Below are 16,491 nucleotides of genomic sequence, written 5' to 3'. Positions count from 1 at the left end.
TTACTAATTATCAAAAACATATTTCTTTATCTTGATACTTGAAAATCTAGATGAAGGATTCACCGTTGATCCATCAAGACAAAATTAGAACTTGCAAGTGATTTTGTTACTAATAAGAGACCGGAATTATCAAAACATATTTCTTTATCTGGATACTTGAAAATCTAGATGAAGGATTGACACTTGATCCATCAAGACAAAATTAGATCTTGCAAGTGATTTTGTTATACCAATAAGAGGCCGGATGGTTTGTAACTTGCAATTGATTTCGTTACTCATTTTTATAGTCCAACTTACAATTGATTCTAACGGTAAAGCTCGACTGTTTGTAATTTGATTTGGAGTTTGTAAATATGATAGTAACCTTCCCGTGCATGGTGAGAGTTTGCAACTAGTTAAATTAAATGGCAATTCCATGAATTCAACCAAAGAAAACACTCATTGAAAACCCCTCATTGTAAGTCCCTTAGATTTGGGAGACATTCAAAATTGAATTTCTACCTTGGGACTCGCTACCACCGAAGGATTTTTTTTTTTTTAATTTTTTTAAATCTTGTTCCTCTCAGATTGAAGTTCTCACATATACATTACTAATTTTCAATTGAAAAATTACTACCATGTCTCCATATTGATTCCATAGAGATATTGTTAGGTACATCATCACTAATTAAACTATAATTTAATTTCTCACTAATAAGACCATGTACCTCTTTAAGCAAATATGCATGATTAACTTACTAATTTCAGAATACCATAACCCAAATAATTAATAATTAAGTAGCTCAGTTGTTTTATAGATAATATCAACTGTTTGTGGTGTGTTATTGTGTTAAAACCTCATTCTCTCTTCATTGTGTGCGTGCATGTGTTTTCTTTTCAAAAAATAAAATCCGCAATTATCATTTAATTAGAAACTTATTGAAGCATGGGTAAATTCACGTATGACAGAAAAAACCTGATGTTATCCGTTACTCAAGGCGTTCTATCTTCATAGAGTTCACATGGACCTACGGCTACAAGGAAAAGTTGTGGGTTTTTTTCTCTTTTTTTGGCGGTCAAGTGTGTACATGGCATTTCTAGTACATTCCACTACCCTGTACAATTCCTTAAATAGAGTACATTAAATTTAAACACGTCATATAGTTGCATTGAATTTAATTAAGAAATTATAATACTGCTTATGCTTCATTGATAAATGGCATGCAAGCATGTGGTTGTAGTTAATTGAAAAACATACATTTAAAGCTTTACACAAAAACATTACTCATTGAAATTGGCCACTGCTTAAAAACCAATGGTGCCCGGGCTTCATATTTTAATCCCAAAATGTGATTTGGAACCCTTTAATCTCAACTTCACTCGTGACATTATTCCCTAAGAAATATAATTCAGGCAATCATTTACATAAAGCAAACAGGACAGTTAATCCTGCGTTCTATCTGACAAAATACACATTTGCTCAACTCATAGTTACCTACTTTGTGTTAATATAAGCTCGTTCAACATTTATTTTTCATAAGTAATAAGGTTTTATTAATAACAAGAATTGACACCCAATAACAATAACCGAGTCACACAAGTATACAAGATGTATATGACTAGGGACCATACACAAATTACATAATTCTATCAAATTAGTAATCGAATAAAAATAAGCATGTTCAACATTATTCATCTATAATAACCCCCATTGAATTCACAATACAACATTAAATCAAACAAAATCCTAACCTTCCATATCTAATAATCATACCTTAGGTGTTCTCATCATGATGCAAAACTTGGAGATGACTTCAATTTCTTTGGTGGTGGGTTCCCTCCCGAGATCAGCACATATGAGTAGAAGCAGAGCATTGCAGCACTTTTAAGGACAAAAACACAGAATACAGTTAGATTCAAAATAGATTCTAGAAACTGAACTCTCTTTTCAAAAGAAAAAAACATTGGCAGTCAGATATTGCAATACCTAATAGCAGCGTAAAAACCTGTTGGAAATACTTTCTTTGTCTGCATCCACAATACAATTATAAAGTTAGAAACAATGAATCAACTAGCCAATGAGTAAGATGAATTTTCCGCTCATGTGATGTAATACCAATGAGTAGCTCTGAAAGTTCTTCCAAAGAAGCGCCGCTGAGAGTGCTACAAAATTAGAGGTATACGAAGTTAGTATAGGAATATCTCCCAAAATATCCATAACTTAAATACAGGCAATAACAGAACATATATCAAGACTAAAACTGGACTGAAGTCACAGACAAATCAGAACCTGCTTGTCCTAGAATGAAGGGCAAACTGGATTTTCCTTGCCTCCAGATCTTTAAGCTAAACGTGCTGAGAGCTAGCAAAGCACCTCCAAAGAGCACACCAGTGCTCAGAGTTGCAAGATTTCTTGAGAAAACAAAACCAAGAAGTCCACCACTTAAAACCAGTCCACCTGTAACAAAATACAAGTTAAAAGTTCTCAATAAGTATGCATTTAAAAATATATATATATATATATATATATCCTGTGGGAAAAAGATATGTGAGCAGGTATGTGTACTGTTAACATACATATCACTAGCAATGTGGACAGAAGTGGAGTATTTACAAATCAAAATGCTGCTAAAATATTTAATTGGAACACTTTTTAAAAAAAAAAAAAAAATATATATATATATATATATATATATGTGTGTGTGTGTGTATGTGTGTGTGTGTGTGTGTGGTCTCAATCAGCAAACGTACAAAAGTTGTAGCAGGTGAGAGTAGTTTCGATATTGCAATGAAGACAATGCTCCAACGGATTCATGTCAATAATAATAATCATAAACAACTGCAAAAATAAAAATACTTTGAGTAAGGGGTCAACTTTGAACAGCTTGTCATATAAAATTGCATTTCTCAACTGGTGTTTTAGGAGTCTATTACTCCTTAGCAGACTTCAGTTCATCTGATCATCATCGTTCATGTATCAGAATTATCAAGGTCTAATATCAAAGCTTGGTCTTTTGAATGAGATGCATATTACTAGTAACTGGTTGCCAATGAGGACTAGTTCAATTGCCACATACTCCCCTTATAAGTTCTATGTGTAAGGTTAGGTTGCGGATTCATGACCTATTAGATGCATCAAAAAAATTATAATAAATAAATAAATCTTGAACCCACAACCTCACTCTTTATCCCATTATTTGGGAAGAGAAAGTACCAATTGAACAATAGCTCATATGTTATATATCACAGAAATCATAACCAACTAATCCAGTATATCAGTCAATTTTTTAAACAGGAAAAATGTTCTAAGAAGTACAATATTCTGCTCATGACAAATAATTTCTCAATATACTCAAGATTTAAATCCAACAGTGACATTTAAGATAACTAAAAGGCTGTGTGAACATTGCCCAAAGTAAATTTTGCAAAACAATGCCTGCCTAAAAAGAGTTGAAAAATAACTAAAACCATTGCAAGAGAATTAGAAAATTTCCCATATTAACTATTAAGACTACAATAAATTGAATAAAAAATTGTTCAAAAACTGCATGGATGAATAACAACCAACCATAGAATTCCGATTTTGACATCCTCAAGATGTCAATTAGGTTACCATATGATCCACAACATTCAACATGGCCACATGAATCATTGACAAGATTGAACCAACAAATAAGGTCAACAGCTCTCTTTAAGACAATTATTTCCAAAACCTTTTCTCCCCGTGCTCAATTCTAAAGTATTTGGTTATACAAGACCCAGTATCCCTCAATGCTGCAAGGCCAAGAGGTGCTTAAAAGATCCCTAATAAAAGTTGAAGTTTCATAAACCCAAGACTTGAAGGAGACAAGCCACCCGGTGAAATTTCAGTTTAAACAAGGACATGATATTTCATAGCTTTCAGATATCTTATGTCATACTAACAGGCCAATCTAGAATTCTAGCGTTTTAAACAAGATTCCATTCCAAATTACCAAGCTATACAATGAAAAGTTTTTGATCCATGCTCTTTTCTTCTCTTTTCCCCTGGTCCTTTTTCCCAGGTTAAAGATGTAAAGCAGTCCACTATAACTCTCCAAGTTTTCATGTTAGTTGTAATACTTTCTTTGAATTGAAACCATCAGAGTTTCCCTATCCCTTATGTTATTAATAGGTCTATTTCCTCAGCATGCAAATTAAAATCGAAATACAATGGCAGATGAAAACAAATTTTACATTACAGTATATGTACTTCTAGTTCCACTTGATCCTACAACTTATATATGATGCTTAAGTCACCTACTTGCTTATTCTATGTTTTTTTTTTTTTTTTTAAAGTAGCAAAGACATTTAAGAAAAAGAAAGGGAACAGTTGTAGTAGACAGGATGTATACCGGCGATATGTAAGAGAAAAATAAACCTAAGATTTAAAACTACAAAGACCCATTTTCCAAAAGAAAGAGAATGAAACTCAACCCCTTATTCCCTTTTGATCTACTTCTATCTTAAAATGCTTCTATGAACTACTCTACAACTTTACATCTGATTAATGATTTTCTTAAAGAAAAATATGGCGGCTAAGGATCACTCATGCTTAGTGTTTTTAAGTGCATTTTAAGGTCTTGAGTATTGGGGATAAGACAGTTGACCAATCAAAGAATTTTTTAAAACTTTGAAATTTTTGTTTGACATAATTTTAATCAACTTAAGATGACCGGTAAAACTAGCGCTGAATAAAACCTTAAATAATTTCATGTTAAAAAAAGGTGAGTGTAATCTATCAAATCTCTTTGATGTAGTGAAGTTAACAATTGAGGTTTTTGCTAAATTGATGTGCACTCACCATAAGGGATGCCAAAAAAAAAAATCATGGATTTTCACTGCCCTTTTTTGTTGAATAACACCATTTTCTTGCATTGGCTCACTTGATCCCAAATTTCCAGTAACATCTTCTTCTATATCTGGATATGACTTTGACATCCCTTCAACATGCAATTTCGATGCATCAGCTGTATAACTTAGAGTAGTCTTAATCTCAGAACTGGTAGCATCTGTCCCATGCCCTTCAAGGCTCATACAAACTATAGACCAGATAACAAACTTTTTTTAGTTAACCTCATGTAATTGTTCCATTAGACAGTCAATTTAAATAACAAGACAATTGCACACATAAAGAAGTCTAACCTTTTAGCAAATACTGAAACAATAGATAAACACACATTAATGCATAGGAACTGTACTAGCCAATGCCCTTCTACTCTATAAGCAGTCTAACCATATAAAGCAGTATTTTTTTTAGACATAAAGCGAAAAACAACAACAACCAAGCCTTAATCCCAAACATTTTGGGATCGACTATGGATCCTTAACAGACTAGTAAGAGTTGGCCACATATATAAAAAGTGAAAAACATAATTTGAAAATATGAAAAAACTTGAGGATAAATATGGAAGCGATCGATACCCCATTAAAAAAATTGTACTTTCCAAGTCAATGACCTCAACTTCAAAAGGAACTTTCTTCCCATAAGAACGGGAGCAGGTAAGGTCATGGACGAAAAACCAACTAGGTGCGTGCGTGCGTGACTTAGCAAAACAAAAGTCGTACACGATACACAAAGCTCCCACTTTTTCCCGGGTTTGGGAGAAATAATTAGTAAGCAGCTTTACCCCCATGTTTTTGGAGAGGCTGTTTCCCAAACCCAATTACACGACCTATTTTTTAATGGAAGGCACCGGCCATCGCACCAAAACCCGACCTCTAACTTACCAAAACAAACCAAAAATAAAAGGACCTTCAAAAGTCCCAAGAGATGCTCTAACTTTGTCATGTGACAATTCCATAAAACCACATGCACAGAATTGCATTTTAACCTTAATAGCTAGTTATCAAATCAGATCAATAACATAAAGTGGTATACGTGAAAACCTCCAATACAAACAACCAATTGTAGAGAAGCACATATAAAACCAAAGTCAGCATATCAAACACTACCTAATTGCTGAGATGAATTTTTGCCACATGGAACTTGAGTTCCAAAGAAGAACACGAACGAAGATGGTGATGAAGATAAAGAACCAGAAATGGGAAGAAGAAGCCGAATAGGGGAACCAAAAATGGGAAGAAGATAGTAAAAAGTAACAAAAATTAAAAACCTATAGGAAGTATCCAAAACCTTGAAAATGATAGTAAAAAGTAACTAAATCTAAAAGTCAAAAGGGTTCATTTAGCAGACTTAGCCTAATTAATATCCAGGAGGAGTCAAGGTTTTTAAGTGTAAAATGAGATTTAAGAACATATAGCCTTCACACCCAAAACTATATCTATCTTCTCTAGCGTCACTGAGTACAAATAATTGAAGTTTGTTATTTTGGATTACAATAACTATGGAATTAATAATTACGGGTTTGGAAAATTTTGAAGTAGCTATGCATATGCTCACTGCCAAACATGTGGCAAGCAGTAAAATTTTGCTTTGTCAAATATTCACCTCTGGCAATCCTTCAAATCTTAGAGCTATAGCAAGTTTTCATGAGCTAGTAGATATCATAGGCGCATGTCATGAGCTATAAACCATTGCAATGAAAACGTGTGTGACCTATAAGAAAGACAGATTCAAAAAAGGGCACACAATGAGACACTAAGCAAATTTAATGGCTAATTCAATGTCTCTCTTTGTTGCTTTGACATCATCATGGATTTCATCACATTAAAACTCTGACATCTCACCAGGAAAAGATGTTTAGCTAAAGGAATCCCTTTTCCTTAGAACAATCTTCCATGAAAACCTAACAAAACTTCAAAACAAGAGGTGTCAATTATGTTCAAAATTGTGTGAATCTCAACAAACAATGGAGGAAAAAGTTACATGGTAATATGATATAGGTGGCGAACTATATACAATACTCACCAATATCTCCTCAGAATTTTCATCTTGATTTAGAACAATCTTGGGTCTTTAGTCCTCTTAGGGCATTAAGGCCATGCATCCCCCTCTGTAGATATGACAAATCTGAAAGTATAAAATACCAAAATTTCATCATAAATTGAAATTTGGAACCAGCAATTAATGGCTAAAGTAAAGCAAACCTCTTGGTAGTCTTCCACTTCCATCAAATTCAACTTTTCATATTTTCGGCCTACCAAATATTCTAATACCATTAGGTATTTTACACCATACAACAAAAGATCAATATTCAAAAAAAAAAAAATAATAATAATAATAATTAAAAGATATAGCACAACAAAGAGTTTCATTTGAGTTATTCCAATAACCAAGAGGCAGAGATAAACAATCAATTAACACATGACTCAAGTTACTGAAACATTGTGCAAATTAGATAATACATGAAATATGAATGACATCATAAATATAAACACAAATCACTCCATTAACCATTATAACACTTAATTCACACCACAATATTATTAAAATTATTTACAATACAAGAGAAGGCTAAGACTTTCCGTGCTGCATGTTATTGCTGAATTGATAAGCTGCAGCATTTTAAACCATGGAATCATTAGATGAGTATAAATTGAAGAAAATACACTGGTATTATGAAATGTATATCCAATGGAATCATTAGATTGAACATTGAAAAATTTTAAAAAATATATATCTCACCAGTTGCAATTTTAAGCACAAGGAACATCCCTTTTTGAGATAACAATCTCCCAAGAACATCTGTCTATTTAGAAACAAGAAGCATCAAATATATTCAAAATAATGCCAATTTCACAAAAATATAGATTTCATACTTCCTTGATAATATGACTTTAAATTGCAAGCTAAGTGTGGATTAATTTGTTTTAATTTTTTAATTTCATATTTTACCATCGCATCCACTCTTAAGTAAAAAAATACAAACCAAGTAAATTCTTTAACACCATGTTTAGTTCACTTTTAGAGAGAGAAAAACCATTAGAGAGAGAGAAAATGAAAACCTTCTAGCAAAGACGATAATTTTGGGCAATCCCAAATCTTAAGTTTGCAAAGAGAACTTAGATTGGGAAGCCACTCCGACAATACCGCCAAGTGTTGGCAGATCCTTTAAGCCCTTGGGGCAAAGTCACTAATTGTGGCAATTGAAAAATACGGGAGTGTTCGAAGCTTGGTTGGGTAGTCATCGCCTTCCATAAAATTAAGTTTTTCACAATTTGCAATTTCCAGATATTCCTAAATTGGGTATAACACAAAGGAATTGAAATCAAACAAACCCCAAAACTTCTGCAGCTACACAAACCAAGAAAACCACAATGTCCCAGAAAGTTTACCACAACAAACTGTGAAATAAAATAGGAGAGAGAGAGAGCAGAGTGGAAAGGCGAGGTCTTTTGAAGGCATTGAGAGGAGATTGTAGGAAACTAGCATTAAAAAACTAACTATTCAGTTAGTTGGCCCCGTTTGCAAACAATTTGTGATTGTAACAACTCGAGCCTTAGAGGGTCGATTTAGGGCCTTTAAATCGAGCCTCTAAGGCTCGGTTTACCTGGTTTTCCATGCGAAAAGTCCATGTGGAGTACACGCGGAAATCGAGTGTCTGAGACTCGATTTCCACGTCTACTCCACGTAGAAATCGAGTGTCTGAGACTCGATTTCTACGTGGAGAACACGTAGAAATCGAGTCTCATAGACTCGATTTACTTAAAGTAAAATCGAGTCTCTGAAACTCGATTTTTACACATTCAGACCCCCCACTCACACGTCTTGGTCGTGTCCATGTTTTTTGTCTCTTTTGGGCGTGCAGAGAATATCTAACTGTGCCATCAAGTCTGTGTTTTTGAGTGATTGGTCATGTCATTTTGAATGTGCAAAGCTGACCAGCAACTGTGTTTTTTTGGTCTCTTTTGGGCGTGCCATCAAGTCTGTGTTGTGTTTTTTTGGTCTCTTTTGGGCGTGCCATCAAGTCTGTGTGTTTTGGAGTAATTGGTCATGTCATTTTGAATGTGCAAAGCTGACCGGCCTACTGTGTTTTTTTGGTCTCTTTTGGGCGTGCAGAGAATATCTGACCAGCCTACTGTGTTTATTTTGAATGTGCAAAGCTTATAAAGAAAAGTCTGACCAGCACTGTTTTGGCATTGGTCATATCCGTGTTTTATTTTTGGGTGATTGGTCAGTAATAAAAAACTCTCACACAACCTCTCACACAACTCTCAGAAAATATTTTGACTGCCTCACACAACTCACACCTTCAGCAACTTCTATCACAAAACCTCTCTCAACAACTCTCACAAAACATCATACAACTCTCATAAACTCTCATACATCAGCAGCAAAACATTGCTCCTCTCACTCTCATACAATCTCAGCAGTATATTTGCTCATCCTCATGTCAAGTAAGGGTCTCCTCCTCACTATCTAGTTGGTTGTTTAGTGTATATAGCTGCTTTAAAAAGTGTTGCTTGCATTGAATTTGTCATGCCATTTCTTGATAAAATATTTGTTTGTATTAAATATTTATATTTGTTTCCTAATAAGATATTTGTTTGTATTAAATATTTATATTTGTTTCCTGATAAGATATTTGTTTGTATTAAATATGTATATTTGTTTCATAATATTAGTTTTTTTTTTTTGAGTAACCGGCCTGGAAGCCCAAGCAGGGCTCCTTATGTATATTAGTTGGTTGTTTAAATATGTATATATATTTATATTTATACAACTATATGTTTAAATATTTATATATATATTTTTATTTTTATTTATATTTATTTATATTTATATATTTATAGAAATATATTTATATATTTATACAACTATATATTTATATATATATACACAACTAAATGCAAATATAAATATATATATATATATAAATATATAGATTTATATTTATATATTTATATATTTATATAAATATAAATATATGTATATATTTATACAACTATATATTTATATTTATATATTTATACAACTATATATTTATATTTATATATTTATATAAATATATAAATAATAGACACATAAGGAAAGAAAAAAGAAACAGGTTCAAAGAATTGTGCAACCTCCAACTTTTATGAAATTCCAACCATGAGAAAGACATTATTGAATACAGTAAAAGCTATGAAAATAATTGGGTCACCGGTCCAGTTGCACCTAATTAAGCAGCTAGCATTTTTCCATTTTCTGGATGACATATTAGCTGATCCGAAACAAATTTACTGTCATGACGGATTTTTTATTGTATGATTTTTATGACTACCATTGTCAAAATTTGAGTTTGTATATCACATCTAGTATATTTCACTGTATATTAATGCCTTGATTTTCAAATTAGATGATATGCCTAATTTGATTGATCATGATCATATTCACATTAGTGTTTTTTTTTTTTTCTTTTGTCTGATGAACCCTGCTCTATGTTATTTCATTAATAGTAGTGTAATAGGGTATGCCATTAATTTCCGTAGCACTGGAATGATGATATTTTTATTTATATTTTTGTTAGAGCTGAGTTTAAAATTTGTAATGGGGGTGAGTTTTGTTTTTAGTTTTTTTATTTGTTTGAGTGTGTTTGTATGTGATGTGGGGTGAGTATATGCAATTGTTACACTTTTAGATCCGTTGTAATTTTTGTACTTTGAGTAGATAGAAAAAGTTTTGTAATTGATGTTAAATGAAAGAGATAAAATATGTCACTAACATAAATTTCCTTGGCTTGGCTCTCTAATAGGTTCACAATCTTTGAAGAATATTGATATAAATGTATACTTCGGTGGACCCCTTCACAATCCTGAAGGGATTGACGGATTCCCATTTAGAGGGGAGGGTATCGAATGCTACTACATGATGTTCCGTCGTAAGTTGAAGACGTTGAATGATTTGAAGAGGAAAATAATGGACGAATTGAAATTGAATCCTGCTTGGTATGACATCAAGATTATTTATCGTTACCCACAAGAAGTCCTTCATGAACGGATAAATTATGGGTATATGGCGATCAAAGAAGATAAACATGTAAAGATGATGTTTAATAGGATCCAGAAAATGCCCCAAGTAAATGCTGCTGAGTTGTATGTAAGTTTGGAGGCGCCTGCAGATAACACTACTGAGGTGGTGCAAGAAACAACTACGGCTTTACAATTTACAGCCCTAGATGATGGATGCACTACAATGGGAGGGTATACGATGGGAGGGTATACTGCACAAGGGTATACGATGGGAGGTTATACGCTCCCATCTCAAGATCATGTTGCTAATACTAGTGAAACCCTCTATCGTGAAGAGACACATTTAGAGGAGGAAGACGAAGACGAAGATCATGTTGCGAATGATGGTGAAAATGTTGAGATTGTGGATGAGTACGAAGAGAGGATTGAGCAAGGCGACTTTGAGAACGATGTGGATGAACATGAAGTCGTTCCCAATTTTGAAGAGGAAAATATGGAGGACCATGATGAAGGTGATGCAAATGATGATATTGGTGTCCAGCATAATAGAAATACGACCACTGGCTATAGACCTCCTGCTGAGTCATTCTACTCAAATACTTGGGAAGATATGGTTGATCCTTCACGTCTTCAGATACCATTTGTCTCTACTTGGGAAGATGGGATGCATTTTTCTAAAGGGTTGACTTTTGCAAATAAAGATGCGGTGAAACATGCATTGATAATATACGCAGCAAATGATAATAGAAATTTTATAATCCGGAGGTCGACCAAAACGAAATTATGCGCCGCATGTGTTGATGACAACTGCAAGTGGTATGTTGGGGCATACATGAAGACTAAATTCAATGGTATGTGGATGGTTACGTTTTATGTGGGTCCACACACTTGTATACCCTTTGGCCTAAAAAGAGATGGTAGAATGATGGATTCGCATTTTGTTGCATCAGAAATTGTGAGGAGATTGCAAAAAAATCACACTACACGTATTGATGACCTATGGGAGATCATACGTACTAAGTATAATCATGAGCTTTCTTACTATAAAGTATGGGACGCAAAACAAAAGGCAATTGCTAAGATATTTGGGGATTGGGAGCAGTCTTACCAAAAGTTGCGAAAGTTGTTGTTGGCATACTTGGATGAGGACTCAGGTACCCAGTACAGCTATCACACCATACCTAGGCCAGACGAAGGTACTGCGGTACCACGCTATGTATATTGGGCATTCGCTCCATGCATTGCTGCATTCCAATATTGCAGGCCAGTGATTAGTATTGACGGGACTCATCTGTATGGTAAATACAAAGGGGTATTGATGATTGCAATGGCAACCGATGCTAACCAAAAGGTTTTGCCTCTCGCCTTCGCTGTTGTGAACAAGGAGTCAGGGGCTAGTTGGGGGTGGTTTTTAGAGTGTCTCAGGACTTCCATAGAGCATGTCATACCTAACGATGGCATTTGTATTATTTTTGACCGACATAAAGGTATCAAATGTGCCATTCGAGAGTGGCCTAGACGTGAGGACGGAAGAGAACAGGTATATTACTGATATTGCCTTCAACATGTTGCTAGCAACTTCAACAGACACTTTGATAACCCGATTCTAAAGGCATTGGCCTTGAAAGCTGGATATGCAAGTAATGAAGCTAAATTTAAGTCCATAATGCAAACCATTAAGGAGGCCGAGATTAATTTACTGAGGGGTGTAGACCCTACTGATACGCGGATTGAACGTTATATGCCATACACATATCTAGTGAGTGAGAATGTGGAGAAATGGACCCAGTCACATGATGGTGGAAGACGTTATGGGGCAATGACAACCAATATCTCCGAGTGCTTTAATGGGGTACTTAAAGGTGCCCGCGGTTTGCCCATTGCTGCAATGGTTCATTTCACTTTGTGCAAACTTGTTGCATATTTCCACGATCGACATAAACAAATTACTTCTGATCTTTCTCGAGGTAAGCTGTGGAGTGATTATGCAATGGAGATCTATAGCAGAAATGAGCAAAAAATTGCAGGACACACTGTGAGGAATTTTAATCATGCAGAGGGTGTATATCAGGTGGTTACCCCGTACAATGACCATAGAGGTGGAGGGGGAAACCACAGTCATGAAGTACGCATATTTGCTAGAACATGTGGTTGCAGAAAGTGGCAAAACTTGAAGATCCCTTGTTCACATGCAATTAAAGTTCTTCAAGATCTGCATCTCAATGCGACCAACTATATTGACCCATGTTACAGTTTGAACAACGCCATTCTCACATATTCACATAATTTTGTGGTACCAAAGTCAGAGTCTGAGTGGAGGGACGTTTCCGGACCACGATGGGTGCCTGACCCACTGCTGTTGCGGGGCAAAGGTCGTCCTGTGAAGTCAAGAATAAGGAATGAAATGGATGGGGTACAGCGAGAACGGGGAAGCCGGAGGGAAGATCCAGACTTGAGGGAGACTCAACCGAGGCAATGATGCGGAGTGTGTCATCAAGAGGGGCATAACCGTAGAAGTTGTCCCAATTCCCGTGGGGCATCGACAAGTGGTACTGCTATAAACTAGGCAAGTGCCCTCACTGTTTTTATATAATATATTCAGAATTTCATTTTCTTATTGTTCTTTGCATTTGGAAACTAATGACCGTATTTTAATTTTTGGCAGGCAAGCGGAAACTCGATTTTGCTAAGTCACATTGTACGTGGGACTTGTGGTTATCTTCTGTATGGACAAGTGCTAGGTGACTATGTAGAGTCTGTTGTATCAGTATGGAGAAGTGCTTGGTAACTATGTAGAGTATGTTGTATCAGTATGGTTTAGTATAGACAAGTGGTAGACTAATATGGAGACTATGTTGTATTTATTAGTTGTTATTTTGGTTATTGTTGAATGTTGTTGTAATTGAACTATTTGCTGTCCATTGTACTTGTTACTATAGTTGCGTTGTGCAGCTTTTGCCTATAATGCCAGCAATTATATTACTTTGGCATTAGTAGCTACTACTTTGGCAAATTCAACCACAGGGCCCTCCTTTGAAGCGATGATAGCTAGTATTGAATGTTTTTTGTCCGTTAATAGGGAACCTATAATGGGTATGAATAGTAACTGTTTGAATCCAGTTGTTTGCATATGATGTACGAGCAATTTACCAGTATCATATGCTTGTATCTACTTGTTTATCGCTGCTCATGTTATGTGTTCTGGCTCTAGTTTACTGCTGCAGGGGAAGGGAAACCAATTATGGTTTACTGCTGCACGAGTAGGTGCCAAAAACAAAAACAAAAAAAAAAAAAAACCCAGTGGAAATCGACTATAAGATGGTCGACTTCCACTGGGGGATTTTTTTTTTTTTAATCCCAAGTTGGGAACTAATTTCAACAGGCAAGTGAAAAGGGGTATTTTTATAACTTATTGCTTTAAATAGAAATGTATAGATGTAAAAAGTCACGACGGATATAACACTGAACTCAACTTTCCTATTTTGTGCATAAAACTAACTACAATGCTGAAATTAAATTGCAAGAGTCAAATTAAATGAATTAGGTTATTTGTCTCCATATATTGCAAGGACATACCTTAATGAAATTTTAGACTAAAGAGAACCACACCAAGTCTAAAAGCTCAAATTTGAAACTTTCTTACTTTATCACACAGGCTTTAGTGTAAGACTTTGATAGACGGTATATTGTAACCATTTAAAAACAGGTACTAAGCATAAAAATAGCATTCAAACGCCACTCATCTCAACGAATCATGCTATATTATTCAAATATTTGCATTCATATTCACGATAAAATCACAAGGCTGGTACAGTTTAAGTGCCAAAAGAGAAAGGAAAAAATTTGAGTAATGTTTTTTACACATTAAAACATGTTATTTGAAACATAGTGCCAAACACATTGACGTGTCTCTACGCCCCTTAGCATTCCAAGTGTCTCCCTAGTGGTGTAAGACATTGACGTGCCTAGAGAGACCGTCCTCACACATTCCACCGATGAGATTGAGCTATAATCCATCATTGATCCATTCTTCACCAAATTGAGCAAGTACACCCCCATTCTATGGAATACATGTTACATATTACAATAAGTTTAAATTATTATATAATTTTAGAATTGTAGCATTTTTTTTTCTTTCCAAATATAATTATTATACCTATATTGTTGAAATTTTAATTTTCAGGTAATTTTTTGAATTTTTATTATTTTTATTGCTTTTCTAGGGCCCATATCTTTATTTCCAATACCTATTTTGTTTGTATTTTTTAACCTAAAACTAAAGAGTTTGACAGAAATAGAATAAAATTTCATGCTTTTCAACCTAAAAATTAAGAAAAATAAAATAAAACTTCGAGCCCAAAACTGAATTGGACTGAATGGACCTAAGTGGACCGAATAGGATTGAAGTGGACTAAAATAGACTGAATGAACCTCATAGACCGAATTGGACTGCAGTGAACCGAATGAACCTAAATGGACGGAATGGACCTAAGTGGACCGAATTGGACCAAAATAGACCAAAAGGACCAAATACGCTGAATTGGACCGAATTAACCAAAGTGGACCTAAGTGGACCAAATTAGACCGAAATGGACCAAATGGGACTTATTGTAAAGTCATAACCCTTGTAGGTCTTGCATGAAATACATATGCCAGATCAAACGAGAGCTAAAGTTGATGCCAAAGTTGGCACTTAACATAAAGTCATAACCCATGTGTTTATAGTTTTGATCTTCATGGCAGTCAACATGAGACCTATTATTGCCCAACTATAAAATGCTCACTGCTTGTTCCGAGAAACTAAAACTGGTTTTTCAAATGGAGAAACCATCTTGCTTCTACAAAACCATCAGTCACGAATTGCTGAAAATGATACTGTCCCTTTTGAAACACTATTTGAAAGAATCTTAACACAAGCTGATCGGACAAGTTCACAAAATATAAGCCAAACAATCTATAGAGGAAGTTCATACATCAAAAGGCACCATGCTATTCTCTCATAACTTGACCAATCAAAGACTTAAAAATAAAACGTATTATGCAGATTTTATATTAGTTGCTGGGAAGCATAAGCAGGTCTCCTTCCATTAACTTTACGCAAAATATGGTATCCTCAAGGCCATTCTCTGGGCAAGCCAAGGTCTTTCTGAATCTGGGTCAATGAAACGAGGCATGAGGAACTGTTCTGCTTCTTCGTCTATCAATTCTCTAGCCCATGCGACCCTCTTTGATGGGCAACTACCTGGCCCATAGCACCTGCATTTTTAATTGAAGCATTCCATACTTATTTAGTGTGCTATTAAGAATAAACTTTCATAAAGACACCAGCATCCATTTCAGAAGAAAAGTCAAAGAAAAGAAAGTACAACCAACTCCACCAAAACAGTAATCCAACATGTTATCAATTCATTTTCATTTTCATCTCTACTCAACATCAAAAAAAGGTTATCAAAGAGCATCTGCACTTGTTACAAGCTACCAAATCATAATGGTAAAATTGGCGAAAATTTTATTGCAATTTATTAATTATATGGTCAAAAATGCGATGTTCATAATAAAGGCTTATGGTCATTAAGCACAGGAATTAGCAAGCAAAGAATTTGAGAAGCATGGTGATGTGTGCTGGCAGCAGCCACACCA

The 16,491-nt window shown here is 34.8% G+C and overlaps 1 pseudogene across 1 annotated transcript; it reads right to left on the bottom strand.

Annotated features, from left to right (window-relative positions):
- Positions 1-1,484: 1,484 nt before the first annotated feature.
- On the bottom strand, positions 1,485-6,679 carry LOC115976654 (annotated as a pseudogene). The gene is made up of 6 exons (XR_004088351.1): positions 6,449-6,679; positions 4,802-5,039; positions 2,270-2,437; positions 2,096-2,142; positions 1,967-2,007; positions 1,485-1,861 (listed from the first exon to the last, which is right to left on the bottom strand). The product of XR_004088351.1 is annotated as a protein FATTY ACID EXPORT 1, chloroplastic-like (transcript).
- Between the last annotated feature and the right edge of the window lie 9,812 nt (positions 6,680-16,491).

This window comes from Quercus lobata, chromosome 2 (genome assembly GCF_001633185.2).
Source record: "Quercus lobata isolate SW786 chromosome 2, ValleyOak3.0 Primary Assembly, whole genome shotgun sequence".
In the NCBI taxonomy this organism is placed as follows: domain Eukaryota; kingdom Viridiplantae; phylum Streptophyta; class Magnoliopsida; order Fagales; family Fagaceae; genus Quercus; species Quercus lobata.
Note: the sequence above shows the minus strand (reverse complement) of the source record. Positions and strands in the feature narration are given on the sequence as shown.